Here is a 14,616-nt window from a genome sequence, read left to right as displayed (position 1 = left end):
TTCTTTCCAATCACACAAACTACACACTGTGATTATCTTTTGGCAGCCCATTACTGCAAACTGCAACAACCTCTTGGATTTTGGTGCAATAAAACCTTTAAATCATAGCTCAGGAAAACTTTTAGAACAAGCAGCAACTGAATTCTGGTGTTTGAGTTTGAAATCTTATAATTAGGTGCAGGGCTTTCCTATACTTTTCACATTACAAATCTGTCATGTATCTCTCTGGAAAAAAATAGTTTCATTCAATTACCAATACCCAGTAACAGTTAAAAGAATTAGAAAGGTGACTATTTCCTCCTTAGTTGAAACCTGATAGCAAAGTGCTTTAGAATCCAAAAAATGTGACACACATTCAGCAATTGTTTGTCTTACCAAATCAGTATAAACTCTAATGCCTAGATCTAAGGCCTGAAACACTTGATATTCACTGCATCAAAAAAATTCTTGGTCAAAAGTTTTTAGCTTCTACCTTAAATATGTAACAAAAATTCAAAGCCTTGAAATTCGCTGGGCTATAACCTTTAGCAGTGAAAACTGTTACTGTGATTGGTACAAAGTTCAGTCTGGAGTAGAGGCCCGTGACTTTTGAACGATGGAAATCCTGCATGCAAAGGTGGGCTGGTATATAATTTCATGCATGAACAAGCAGAACTTATTTTGAAATTCACTGGTACCTTTTCTGTATCAATAGAAATGAGCACAGTTCCACTTGCAATTGAAAATGGGACTTAAGACATTCTAAGCATAACCCCAAAACATTGTGTTGCTGATTGAGACAGGACGATAATTTGAACAGGGGATTTTAAAAGGTAAATTGAGAAGTGAGAACAAAGGAATTTATTTGTGAAGCAACTGTGACTACACTTTCTACTTTTCTATTAAATATTTAACTGGGTTGTAATAGCATTTAAAGGCAGAAAAATTCAAGACCAACTATTAACATATAAATATAATCCAACTTCTTATTGCAGTTACAAAGCATCAGAGGTATTTCTAATTCAAGCCTTTGCCTATTTATTCTATGCACCAAAGCAGCTAGTGGTGCAGAAGTGAGAGGTTTCATGGACATCATGTACCTCTGCTGCTGCAGCTGTTTCAAAGCATGACACCAAGAGATTGCACCGACAATAAAGAGTCTCATGCCAGGGAGCCTCCCCTTTCTGAAAACTGAGTGGGGCTTCTGTCAGCCAAATGGCTTAATTCCATAGCGAATATGGGGAGGCAGGGAGGAGGAAGTCCCTTGTGAAGGCACAGAGAGAGTCAGGAGAGAAGACTGGTTGATCTATAGCCCTTTCCTCTGGCTAGTACCACAGGTACATTTTAACCCCTTGTGTTGAATACAGGGATCGTGAATTAGTTTTCTTGCAGAGCAAGGTTCTTGCAGCCACAACGTTCCTCAGCATCATGCTGTATTATCAGATGCAGAGGTGATAACCTTGTGGCGGTGACAAAAATCTAGGACATGCTTCCTTTGGAGCAGGTTCAGGGCAGTAGCTCCAGCACATTCTGGCACATCCCAGCTAGCTGAAAGCCAAGGGCTCTGCTGAGGCAAGGGCACAACACAGCAAAACACACACCTTGACTCCCCTGTGCCTTATGCCCCTGATCTACACAGAGGGCAGACAGACTCTGCAAAGCCGCTCTGCTGCTTTCACACGGGACAGCAGTAGATGAACAGAGCTGCATTTCTCACTCTGCAGGTACTTACTGGGACAGTCATGGCAGTCCTTCAGGAAGGATTCACTGGACAAATCTGTGACAACTAACACCTTTGTCAGAGAAGGGTGGAAACTGGGAAAGACACCACACCTTGATGAGGGGATCCAAAGGCAGCATAAAATAACACCGTCCTTTGCAGTGGCTTCTGTTAGGCACCAGGTAGAAAACCCAATCTGAAGTTAGAAGGTTATTAACTTTCGCAGCAAAGCACTTGCAGAGCTATATTTGTAGGGATCTAGAAAATCTAGTTTTGTTTATGTTTTCAAGTCTGTTTAATTACCTTGGCGAAGCCAACAAATAAAGAAATGTTCTGCTGCTTCTGAACAGAAGAGCTGCAGCTAATCCTGAAAGTCTTCCCTTCGTTTCCAAGATCCGTGGGCATCTCTTTTATAAATGTGAACTCATTCAAATCATTTTACCATTTCCCCCACTTTTTTAAAAAAAAAAAAAAATCCATTTCATTCTCACAAGTGTCAGAATACAGTGGCAGCTTTGATCTTACTGGAGATAACCACGTGTGGGTAGATTCTTTTTCTTGAAACGCAGACTGGGAGTGGATCCAGAGGTCAAGCTAGAAGGTTACATATATTTGAAAACCTAATTTAAAAGAAAATCCCTTTGTGTGGCTTCTAATACAGCTTTGGATATGAATCTTGAAATACCTAGCTGTGAAAGCTGCTCGCTGTATCACGATGTTCCACATCTTAAGAAAATTGAAGTTCAAAGAGAAGGGAAGACTAAGAGAGTTGGGTTTGTAGCTACAGAACAAGCACTTTTCTTTGCCACATCAAAAGTACTGATAAAAGCAGTCCACCAATTCAGGATAAGAGTATATTATTTGATGTATTAATTTGACAGTGTGCTAGCATTAATACAAAGATCTCCTTTTTCACCCCATTACAAGATTGATTTTGTGCATTACAGAGGAGTTTTAAACGCCCAAACTACAGCTAATCAAAGTTCTAGTTTATATGAAGGTCATATGTGTCCTCTGAGGTCTGACTTTCACATGTTTTTTTAAAACCACTAAATTCTTAAGTAGCAAAGCCTGCCAGAATTTGTGTAAAGTCCACAAAAAAGGGATCTATGCCTCACAGACTTTTCAAAATGCTGAATACATATGGGTTCTGCAAGTTACTGATACCTAGGATGCAAACCAACATTTTCATTTTCAGAAGGAATGTCATGACCCTTTCTGTATTGGAACTTTATTTGTGTGAGGCATGTATGCAGATGATGCTACGCTTGGAAGAGTAAGTATGGAAGACAAAACACTGTCCAGTTACATGGCTTCTGGGTCTCGATAAAGAACTCAAAACTGAGTCCCCCTGATAAAAACCAATTTTTCTTCCCATCATGCTTCTCCTCACAGGGGTATGTCCCTAAGAGGGGCTGTAGCTCCTAATGATGGGTGGGTGTGTATGCTTCTGTTTCTTAACTGGAGGGTAAAACATATGGAGTGAAAGAACATCGGGTAGAAGCAGAAGGAATTTTGCTCCACTAGAGTAGGGGAGGATCCAGATGCTCTAAGAGAAGTACCAGTGATACCATCTCAAGTGAAAGGGAGTTAATAAAAAATTCTGCTTGTGGCTATCACTGCAGTTGTTCCCGCCTTTCTGAAGGAGCAGCTGGTATGGCAGGATATTAATTTATTACAGTATTCTAGTTCTCTGGAATATATCAAGTCAAAATGTAGAAAGACATATATATAATTTCTTGCCTTTACATTTTTGCAAATAAGAACAGTAAAAAGAGGTGGTTTGTGGTTGTGTTTTTTCCAAGAGACAAAATAAATGAGCACCATGAAAGTAGCACCCTCGGATGGGGGCAGACGTGCTTCTAGGGGCCTGAGCTGGCCTAAACTCTTAATTGCAAATGATAACATATGTGAAGTAGTGACAAGCAATTCCTCTTTACGAGACCACTGCTGAATGCCTGCCAAAAATCCCTCTGTATGCCACTTAGTGCTTCAAGACAATGGAAGAATAATGACAGGTCTGTAAAATCTGCTGGAATTGACAGTTCTTATTGTTCTGAAAACTTTTTGTGACGCACAGGAGTTTTCAGATTAGCACTGCACAATGTTGAACAAAATGGGTGTCAAGCAAATCAATGGGCTTTTCACGATTCACTCGTCTTTGTTTTACTGCTGTCCCATTTTTATTCTGTGCTTGGTGTTGCTTTGTTGTGTGCACTTGCCATCTGAGATGCGAGTGTGCATGTACTGAATGGGGAGCAAGAGCTTTCTGTGACTTGGCATGAAGCCCTATGTAAGCCAAGTCCTAGCATGGAGTAACTTTTCCTAAAAATGTTTTTTTTTCCAGACACAGAAATAAGGAACTGTTCTCATTTGAGCAGTTAGTCTCACTTGGAGTTTTAACTGTCTGAAATTCATTTGGATGTAAACACACCACCTCAAGAGTATTTGGTTTGTAGTTTCTGTAAAAGTTGTACCTACTTACTAGAATAACAGGGTGAAAACAAAAATACAACTGAGGCAAAACTGAAGACTGGTGGCTGTAGCATATGTTTACCTAGAACATGAATGACCAAAATGTTTTTATTGAAACTGAAGGAGGGTTAAGATCCAGGGAAAGAATGAAGTATGCAAATTTAGTATCTCTGGACACACATAAAGTCTCCCTTCTGGATTTCTGTTCTATGCTTCCAGTATAGACTAACATATGGGAATGAGGCTCTGTGAGCAGATGAAGGATAACCCATTAAGTTTAAAGCCCATGGAAACAAGTTAAAACCTGTGGAATGCCCATTCCACTCAGGTTTTCAACATTACTGTTGCTGAGGCAAATAGAGAGGAAAAATAACCTGCTGCCTTTGTAAAAATCTTGCTCTTCCAAGAAAAACGTAAGCATGAGACTGAAGATCGGATCAATGTCTGGTGGCTTCTCGTGAAAGTCAATGGAGGTATGCCAATTTGGTCTGGCACCAAGCATTTTAGAAGACATATGAGCCCATCGAACGAAGTGTTTTCCAATGCAACCAATTAAAGCTACCCCAAGATAGCATTTTTCAGTTTCTGCATCCTTCCAACTGCTGCCAGCATGCCACAGCTCTCACTGAAGCCTACTCACTCCTCTGTTGCTGGAACTCTTATAGCCTGGGAATTTGAAACGCCTCTCCCACGTAGATCATCCCCAAGCACTAACGACAAGCAACTGTTCTCTGCACCATCAGGTCAAAAATCTAATGCAAGCATGGCTTTGACTGCAGCATGACTTTTTCTACCTCAGGCACCACTGTGGTTTGAAGCTCTCAGACAGACTGATCCAACGCAAAGCTTAGCAGTTATAGGCTGTCTCTCACCCTCCCTGTCCCCCTCCTTTTATCTGCTAATGCACAGGGATAGACAAGCAAACAAATCCCTTCAAACAAGGTTATGGGAGATATAGGAACTCTATCAGTCACACAGTATTTGCCTAATGCTAGTGACTAAACTTGAGAGGTTTCTCCTGGAGTGCTAACAAGAACTAAAATATCATCTTAAGAGTTGCAGTGACCTTAAAAGACAATATTCTCCTAGGCTTTCACATTATCAATCAGAAAATAAAGCAGAACGTAGTAGGTATAGAATTAAAAGAACCCAAAAGGAGCAATGGAGCTTCGTTTTGATGTATTTCAAATGTATTCAGGATGACCAGCCTGGAGCCAGGAACAAACCATGTCCAGGTGTGCAAGAGTCCAAGTTCTCCCTCAGCTTTTTATGGAATATCTCAGCCTAGATCAAAGCACCCACCTCCAAGATGGGGAGTAGGCACACCTCTTTGCCTAGACTGCCATACGTGATGGGATTTTCAGCTACATCAGTGCTAAGTGAATACAAATGAATGATACAAGCCCCTGGGGAACGCAATACAGCAGCTAAATATCTGTTTCATTTTAAAAATTTCATTCTTGGCACTTGCATTGCTGCTAAACAAAAATGAGCATTGCAATACTTATTTTTTATCTCTTTTTTGCATAGATTAGGAAAATTAAGTTGTTTTTCAGATCAGTGCCATAGGATGCCTGAGGCCATCATTTCAATAAAAGGTGACACAAACATCCCTGTGAAACACAGGGAAAAGTGACTTACATCTATGTCTTCAGAAAAGGCAATAATTCAAGCGTAATGAGGGGTCCTCTTACATTTATGACACATCAGGTTAAACACTCAAAAGTACACAGAGGAGCTTAATATAGCCTTCACTAACAGATGTGCTCACTGTATTGATACACTGAATTCTATGTTCTGTATTTTTCTAATTTATTTTGATCAAACAGTTCTTGAAAACACTGACAATTCTTTCCAGCATCAACTCTAAGATGACGCTGATTTCTTTAACTGAAGGGATGAGCTCCACGGACACATCTTCCTGCCACAACTTGCAAGGCAGTATCTCAAAAGCAAAGCTGACCAGTTAATCCATATCTAAAAAAAATAAATAAAATCACACTCAGCCTGAGATTCCCAGGCAGCAGTGTGACTTCCCAGAAGCTCTCAACACTGGGAAAGAAAGTTGTTCATTTAGTTCTAAAATGAACACAAGACACCAAAAATGGATCCCTAAAAAGCAGCCAGCTTCATATGATGATTGCACCTAGTTTGGTTACTATAAAATTCCTGATACACATGACTAGCTCAAGCAGAGAGCAAAAATACAGGAAGTTTTTTCTAAATCTTTTTGTACCTATTTCTGTCCTTTTTCCTATGTATTTTCACAAACCAGACAGGATGACTACAGTCGCTGAGAGGGTTAAGCAGAGAGTCATCCTAGAGCTCTGTGCAGCAAAGCTCACAGTCTAACGGCAAATACCTGATAAAACATGAACAATGCTGAGCTGAATTCATGGCTGGTGTAACTCAAGTAACCCCAGAGGGTTACAGAGGGACAGATTTGCACACACCCCTCCTCTCCCCTTCTAAATATACCATTTTTCCTTTACAGAATCAAAAGCAGAGTCCCGACAGGCAAAGGAATAAACTTCTAACTCATGCCCCACAATGGTGAAAAGGAAACTCTCCACACTTTTCATGTACTCACCTGTTTTATCAACGAACAGGAAAGCTTTTGAATTAAATGTGTTTTTTAAAAGCCTCCTCCAAAGAAGAAATTAATTAAAAAAAAAAAAAAAAAGAACATAAAGGGCAGGAAAAGCAATGATTCTCAGTGCTGAACAGTGATGAATGATGAGCAACTCGTGTTTTCTTGGCTTAGGATCTGAACTAATGCTTGACAAACCACTGTAATAACATGCCTGTTATTATTATACTGACATCACAAATGCTAGTGGCTACATATGGTCACTGTGGACTTTTGTGCCAGCAAAATTCTGCTCCATGTGCTTTGCTTTCCTTTTCAAACACCTAGGTGTTCTGAAACGCCTTGGAGAATAGAGCATCCTTTCACAGACTGATCTTAATTAGGTTAAACAACCACTCACAGCAGTGCAAACAGCTAACTAGTTTGTCCAATGCCTGAAACCATTAGGAAGAACACATCTCGCTCGCTACATGCTAAACAAAACCGAGAAATTCTTCGCGCTATTTGCAGTTGTTACTAATTTGTTTTTGCCATTCCTTGAAACCATTTATTCGTCTGTACCGGGGATGAAATAGCAGGATGAAGTACACTGATTTACTTACAGAGATCCCGTAGCTCCATCGTTCCCGATGACAAATTCGCCTCCCACACGACAGCGAGCGAATGACTTAATGCTGCTTTTTGCGGAAAGCACAACGCGCGCGAGCGGCAGATGGTCTCCGACGAAGCTCTCTAACGAGATCCGTCCTCAGCATAGCCATGTGAGAGGAGCAGACCCCTCCTTTGCACACCTTTGCCTGCTCCCCGGTCCCTGCTCCACCGGGGCGAGTGTGTAGCTTTGCTTATGTTGCGGGTACCCGACGGCCCGTCGGGCTCCCATTGGCACGGCTGGACGACGGCAGCCAATCGCAGCCCGCTCCCGCTTCGGGGAAACTCCTGCCTATTTATTTAGCATCTTGGGAGACCATATTTCCGAGGAAGAGCGCCGCTCCCCTAGTACCTTACCATCAGAACGGCGAGGGGAAATACATCAATCGGAGCTCCCCCCATCTCTGGGTCTCCCCCTCTCCGCCTGCTGGCTTTTTCCCAGGGCCCGGGAGCGAGGCAGCGCCGGTGGGGACCCGGCGCCCGCGTCCACCTTGGCGGGGGCCGCGGGGGAGCGTGCAGGAGCTCCACAATTACTCGCTCCATCGCCATGGAAACAGCCTGGATGCAGCGGGCTGGATTTGTGTAGCACATCTGCTGCCAGGCTCATAATCAACTGCAATCTCATCTTTTTTTCCTCTGCTCTCGTTGCTTATTCGATTGTGAGTTTGCTTTCTCTTTTCATACACGCTGGGAAAGTACACACAGAGTTGACTTTCTCCCTGCACAAACACACCGTGTTACGCATCTGTATATGAACATACGTACATGAGAAGTATTCACTTGCATGCATGCATTTGCTAAGGAATTGCACTCCCTTTGTACATATGTAATACACATTACTTGTATTTCAAGTTTGAGTAATGGACCAGCACAAGACAAGACTACTGTATGGGCTGTCAAAATACTAGATTTCACTTCCTAGTTCCACAAATTGCATTTGTCCAAAATGAGGTCAAAATCTGACATGACCATTATGAAATTTCCTAAGCAATCTGCTGTTTTGCTTAAGGGGCTTCCAAAATTATATCTGGCACCCACAGAAGGTGACCCTAATTTTACTCTGGATGATCCCTCTTCTGCCCAGGGCCTGATGAAACATATTGCCAGGAAAATTCACGCACAAAAGGCTTGTTACCCATGGATATAAATCTCTGTCCTATCTTCTGACAATAGAAGAAAGGAGAGATGACTAGGTCAGAAGAGAAAATGAAGCAACATTTGAGAGTGAGAAAAGATTCACAGACCAGCAATCAAGTCAGCAAAGGGACTTGGCAGTTGAGGGTAATTTATTGGTGCTCCTTAGACTTTCTCTCGGACACCTGGAAAAATTGTTTATTCCCTCCATGCTTCTGTTACTGAAACTCCAAACCAGGGACAGTATCTAAATGAATCCATTTATACCACAAAGACAAGCCCAGACAGACTGTAAGACACTGACATACCATTATAATGGTGGTAGAGAAGAATCTCAGATGGAAAAAAGGCAGATACATTCCTTTTTCATGGACACTTATTTTAATTTATTTAACTACAAGAAAACTAAAAAATGAAGGCCCTTCTGAAAAAAAAAAAAATTATTCCTGTATTGCTCTAGTAACAGAAGTCCACTGCATTAGCCATCATAAATAGCGGAGTTTTAAAATTCATCATGACAGAGCCCTGAAGGTAGATTTTCAGATTCTCTCCTTGCAGGAGATTCTCTCCTTGTATAATAAATATTCTTTTAAGTATTTATTACTTAAGAATAATAAATATTCTTTTAATTTAACACTCCTTGTTAAATGTCCTTTACCTGGGCCTAATCCAGAGTTCAGGAAGGTCTTTGAAGCCCACTGGTCTAGGGCTCAAAAGCAAGGCCAAGAACAGAGAGCTACACCAGGAGATCTGGCTTTTCAGGACACCTGTCACCCAATTATAATTTTTGACACAGAAATGAGCTTTTAAGAGAACTGTATATTTTAATGATTCAGGATGTTGTAACGATTCACTTCTTGCAATGCTCTGCTCCTCCTGTTTTTTTCATTTTCTTTTAGAGTAGCACCATCTCCTACTTCCTGCAGCACTATCCCTATAATCATTACCCTGAGCTTGCAGGCTTTTGCGGTCACTTTTTCAGTTCTGAAACATTAAACTGTGGAAAGATATTCAACATGCATTTTAGGGGAAGGGTGACTAACTAAAAAGCCTAGATTCGCTGACAGGACTTGCTGGGAAAAAAGCAATCTATCTAGTTCCACCCCTCTCTCACCTTTCCTTCAACCTGAATCACACAGGCGAGAGGGCGGTCTGAGGGTGTAAACCATACGCCGTCATTTCTGTGTGAATGATGAGGCAGTTCAGCAGTTCCAACGTTCATTTTGCTAGCTGTTATTGTCGTGTCTTATGGACTGGAAGTGCTGTCAATATGTAGAGCTTAAAATAGTCACACAAACCATAAATAAATATATAAAATGCTACTGGACAACAAAAAACAACTGGGACATTCCTAGTGGGTCTCTATACTGATTTTGTTTTTAAGCCAATATTAAACTGGAGAGTTTCCTAATAAAATAAATTGTTCCTTACTGTTGTACGATACACAGAGTTCAAAACTCTCCATTAGGCTGTGCTTTGTTAAACAAGGCGCTGTTGCAAGCAAACGTCATGATTAACAGTGAAACTCTGAAGTATCTGGAGAAACATTCCCTTGGCCAAATTTCCAAAACTCTTCATCTTCATTTCACTCACTGACAGGGAGAAAACTGCATCCCAGATTAGGGCAACCAGTCAAGAACTCAGAAGACCCATTTTTAAGGTCTTTTCCTGCCATAGGAAAGGAACAGAAGTGACAGAGAACCCTACTTCTGACAGCAGCAAGCTGTTAGATATAACTTTAAGAAACTTCACCCATTGTCACCTTCTTTTCTTAGTAATCTCCCCTGTAAATTGCAATTCTTTTCCTCCCAATCTTGTGGTGTGAGAATAAACAGGCTAAGAATTTCGCTGCACTCTAAAGCAGGACAGGGCACAAATACCCAAGAAAGCTTTTAAGGGAGATCAAAAATTCAAGGCTAGAAAAATCCAGGCAATTTCAAAGCAACATAATAAACGAGATTTACGAAAAATCTTCTAAGACAGCGGGATAAAATGATGTTGTTCAACTAAAAGGATCAAAGATTTCCAGGAAGGCTTCACACCGAAGCTGTTACTTGCCAATCCGACAGCAGCTCTCAGCAGTATGCTGTCATGGGCTAAGACCTGTTTGTGTGTGGGAGCTGAGGAACAATCAACGGTGATATAATGCTTACTCATCCTTCTAGATCATGGGTTTTACTTTTTTTAGCCTAGATACCTACATGGGGAAGATGGTTAACCTACTAACACTTACCCAAGTCACAGACACTCTGGTTGGCTCCCAGTGACTCTTCTTCCAGTGCCATAAATTACCTGCCAATTCTCAGTAAACTTTCCAGCCCTTCAAAAGTCCATTTGTAGAAGCAGAGGATTTGCACCAGGAACAGCTAGTCCCATTCATTTATTCTGTAGGAATGCCTACAGATTTCCCTTCCACATCTGTATTCTTGAAGTGGCAATTAGGACCTAGGCTGCAGATAATACAAACAAGTATTTCAGAGACTTTCAAGGCCACATTTCACTCATTTAGTTTGGTTTTCCCCAAATCCTAATAGCAGAAAACCTTATACGTCCTTTATCAGGAGCCCCCTACAATTTTATTTCAAATTAGCAGGTTTGTGGATTTTTGTTTGTTTGTTTCTTCTAATATTACTGCATCTGAAGGAAGTTTTTGGATAGCAACACATAAACACAAATGAAAATGCTGGGCCCACAGCATAAAGAGATATCTATCCTTTCTGCCACTTAAGACACCTTACTACAAACCACAAAGCTTATCTGACTAGGAACACCAAGTGATATATAAGCTGCTGAAAACACTGTCAGTAACACAGCTTTGCAAATCTGATTAGATGTGACCTTCAGAGGTGATGTGCCACCACAGCACCCAGGAAGGTCTACAGGAATTACAAAACCACAGAACCTTTCATTCTGCAAAGCATGGCCAGATTTGATTTCCATCACCCAAGCACCAATGTGCACGTTCAATATTTGCTACCCTCTCCTGCACTTTGAGTACAAGGAGCATTCAAATCTCTTCCTGTACCCCCGGGCAAGTTGTTCCCTTCATCCATTCTGAGGATGAAAACAGGTTAAAAGCCTTTGAGATGCAGGCAGGTGCGCTAAAGAAAAACTCCACTTGTCTTATACAAATGAAATCAGAGCTTTATAGAGCTTCATACAACAGTCTTGGTCATAGACAACAGCAGTCTGGATGATGACTGTCTAGGGGTGTTGAATTTGCAATACTTCATCTTCTCTGACAACTGAAGTTCTTCAGCTAAGCCAAAGACAGCCTACAAACAATCCTGAAATTGGCTACAGGAACTGATATGAATATTTCTCAGTTTTCCTATTGCTAAACGATTACACGTAGTCTGGGTGGTGAAAGGAGACTTCCTAGTCTAGACAGCACGGCTGTAGGCTCCATTTCCACCTCCAAGAAGATCTAAAATGCCTCATGTTTAATGCAGAACCAAAATATCCTGATCTTAAAAAACAAAAAAAACAAACAAAAAGAAGAAAGCCACCACAACCACACATAAGAAACCTGGTGTAAAAAAAGGAAGAAAGAGAAACTGGGTTGCTTAGAGGAAGACTATTCTGTCACAGTGAATAGATTCAAAGTTGGATAGGTTTTGATACACACAAAAGAGAAGAAAAAGAAAATTGTTTCTAACCTTGACATTGGGAACAGCAGAGTCCTATCTGACATCCAACCTCAAGCGATGTTTAGGTTTGGAGGCAGTGTCATATACGATCATGGCTGGTTTGTCTTTGTATAGCTATTACATAAAAAAAACCCTTTAAAATACACAAGTCCCTGCAGCTGTCTGCAACCTTTAAGTCTTGCCATTTCAAACATACATAGCAGCCATATAGCACGAGAGGGCACTGAAGAATTTCAAATCAATTATAATAAATCCAGACAGTAGACAGAAAAAGGTTTCACAGTACACATCATCAACTTCAAGATTCCTTACATAGCACTCTTAAGTACACAACTGCAAGGGCCACAGAAGTCACCTTGTGAGTTTTACAAATTCCAGTACATTCAGCCTATGTGAGCACTATCTGCCAAATCTATCATGTATTCATCATCCACAGCTGGGATTAGGATTTCCCTGCTCCCTCTTTGTTCAAATGCATATCATAATTTTATATCAAAAAAAACTTTGCAACACGCTGAGGGAATTTTCAGTCATGTCACCTTAATCTCAGTTCTCTCATTCACTCACTTGGTTTGGAGCAATCATGGCCAGGACAGAACAATTTCACATCACTGCAGCATTTTACCTGCAATATTCTTCTACCTTCAGCTACTTGTCCCAGCTTGTGATTTGCACAGACTGCCAAAAAAGCAATGCAAACTGGATTTATCTGCAATCCAAACAGTCTGAGACTTCTCTTTAATGCTTGGTCTCCACAGGACAGGAACTGAGGAATGTATATTGTACTACTGACACTGTTGAAACAGATTATGCCCTGTATGTATTTGGTCTTGCCTTTCTTGCATGCATGCATGCTCCCCTCCATCTTATTCATTAGTGCATTGTGGTTTTCTTCTTCTGGAAGAAGCAGATTAACTCTACTCAGTCATACAAAATGTCAACAGAATTATTTATTTTACTTTTCTGTATAATTTTACCAAAACCAAAGAACAGGAGGAACAAAGTAAAGGAAAAATTAATCTGTCTCAGGTATCTGAACATACTCTGATGCTGTCATGGTTCACAGTTTAAATAATGATGTGTGATTTTTTTCAGTATGTTAATTACATAAATAGGTGCTTAGGAACTACTTAAACAGGAGATTATTTACCCCACTGACTGTAGAAGCCCATGTGTCAGCACATCTGCTGCACAGGAAGATTAAATCTGTTCACACAAAACTCATGCTCTCTCTTGCTAACGGGGAAGAGGTCAGTAGTGTGAAACCTGAAGCAGGGACTTGGGGTTTTATCCAACGGACCCTCAAGGCTGTCACAATGGTTGAAGTTAGCAAACATCTCTGGATTTCTAAAAAGCCTGTATATACTTGCCTGGGCATTCTGGAAAAAGAAATGGGATTTTTATTCAGCCGAGTTTTCTTTATGTGTGTGTTTTAATTTCAAACACTTCTGCTCTGTGTTATTTAAGAGTAACAATCAGACCCAGCAGCCTTTAGGGAAATGTGATTATGCACCTTTAAGACCATAATGACAGTGCTGGTTGATGATGTTTAGAAAGAGTATACTGAAACCAGCTCAGTTACAGAGTTCTCTTTGCCTTGGTTCACCTTCCCAGCTGCTGCTGAAGGACCTCCAGACCGTTCTTTTAATACCTGATGATGAGGGCCTACCTGCTATTTATCACATTCATTTCACACTACTTTTGCATCACAGGCTCACAGGGAAGGGTGTCAGAAGGCTCTGGAGTTTGGGACTGACAATCAGAAAGGGATTGTCAAGACTACAGTTAATGAGAAGAACAGAAATACAAGTCTAAGTTTCCAGGTCCAGCAAGTGCACAGCAAACTTTCTTGAGAAGAATAAGCTCTGTCTGCTTCCACCTCACACTGGCATGAAAGTCAAACTAATGCTCACATTAGCTGAATGAACAGTTAGGGCTGTTTACCAGTTATTTTGTTGCAATTTTGAAGAAATTTACCGAGTGGACACTTAGCTTTAGCTAGAAAGGGCAGTACCCTCCAAACCCTCATGAAGCAATCCGAAGCACACAAAATGAGTTACGGATGCTCCTATTCTGTCAGTCTCTGGCAGCATGTGTCTGTTCCCATGGGCTTCAGAACCTTCCTAGGTTAAACTGGGCTTTGCAAATACTGCTTTCTCAAAGACATTAACAGCCACTTCTTCAATCCATGTACATGGAAATGTGCAGCCAAATATACATACCCCAAACATGTGTCGCATGCACAACAGAAGCATGCCCACACACGCCCATTCACAGCCAAATGGAGTATAAATAACATTGCTATATAAATAGGCTTGCTTAAATGAAGTATCTTGCTTAAATAAGGCTGACATAAATACTCTTTCTTTTATGCTGCCTGTTGCATCTTATGTTTAAGTCTGGAAAGTGGCAACCATGTT

The 14,616-nt window shown here is 40.9% G+C and overlaps 1 protein-coding gene across 2 annotated transcripts in view; it reads right to left on the bottom strand.

Moving 5' to 3' along the window:
- Positions 1–14,616, bottom strand: part of ELMO1 (engulfment and cell motility 1) — a 306,139-nt gene that overhangs the window by 75,912 nt on the left and 215,611 nt on the right. Inside the window, exon 1 of one of the 2 annotated variants that reach the window (XM_074900797.1) lies at positions 7,367–7,775. The exons of the other annotated variant lie outside the window; for it this stretch is intronic. The gene's annotated coding sequence lies outside the window, so the exon portion shown is untranslated. Of the gene's footprint in view, positions 1–7,366; positions 7,776–14,616 lie in introns of those variants that run through there. 2 annotated transcript variants of the gene reach the window in all.

This window comes from Athene noctua, chromosome 2, assembly GCF_965140245.1.
Source record: "Athene noctua chromosome 2, bAthNoc1.hap1.1, whole genome shotgun sequence".
NCBI lineage: Eukaryota > Metazoa > Chordata > Aves > Strigiformes > Strigidae > Athene > Athene noctua.
Note: the sequence above shows the minus strand (reverse complement) of the source record. Positions and strands in the feature narration are given on the sequence as shown.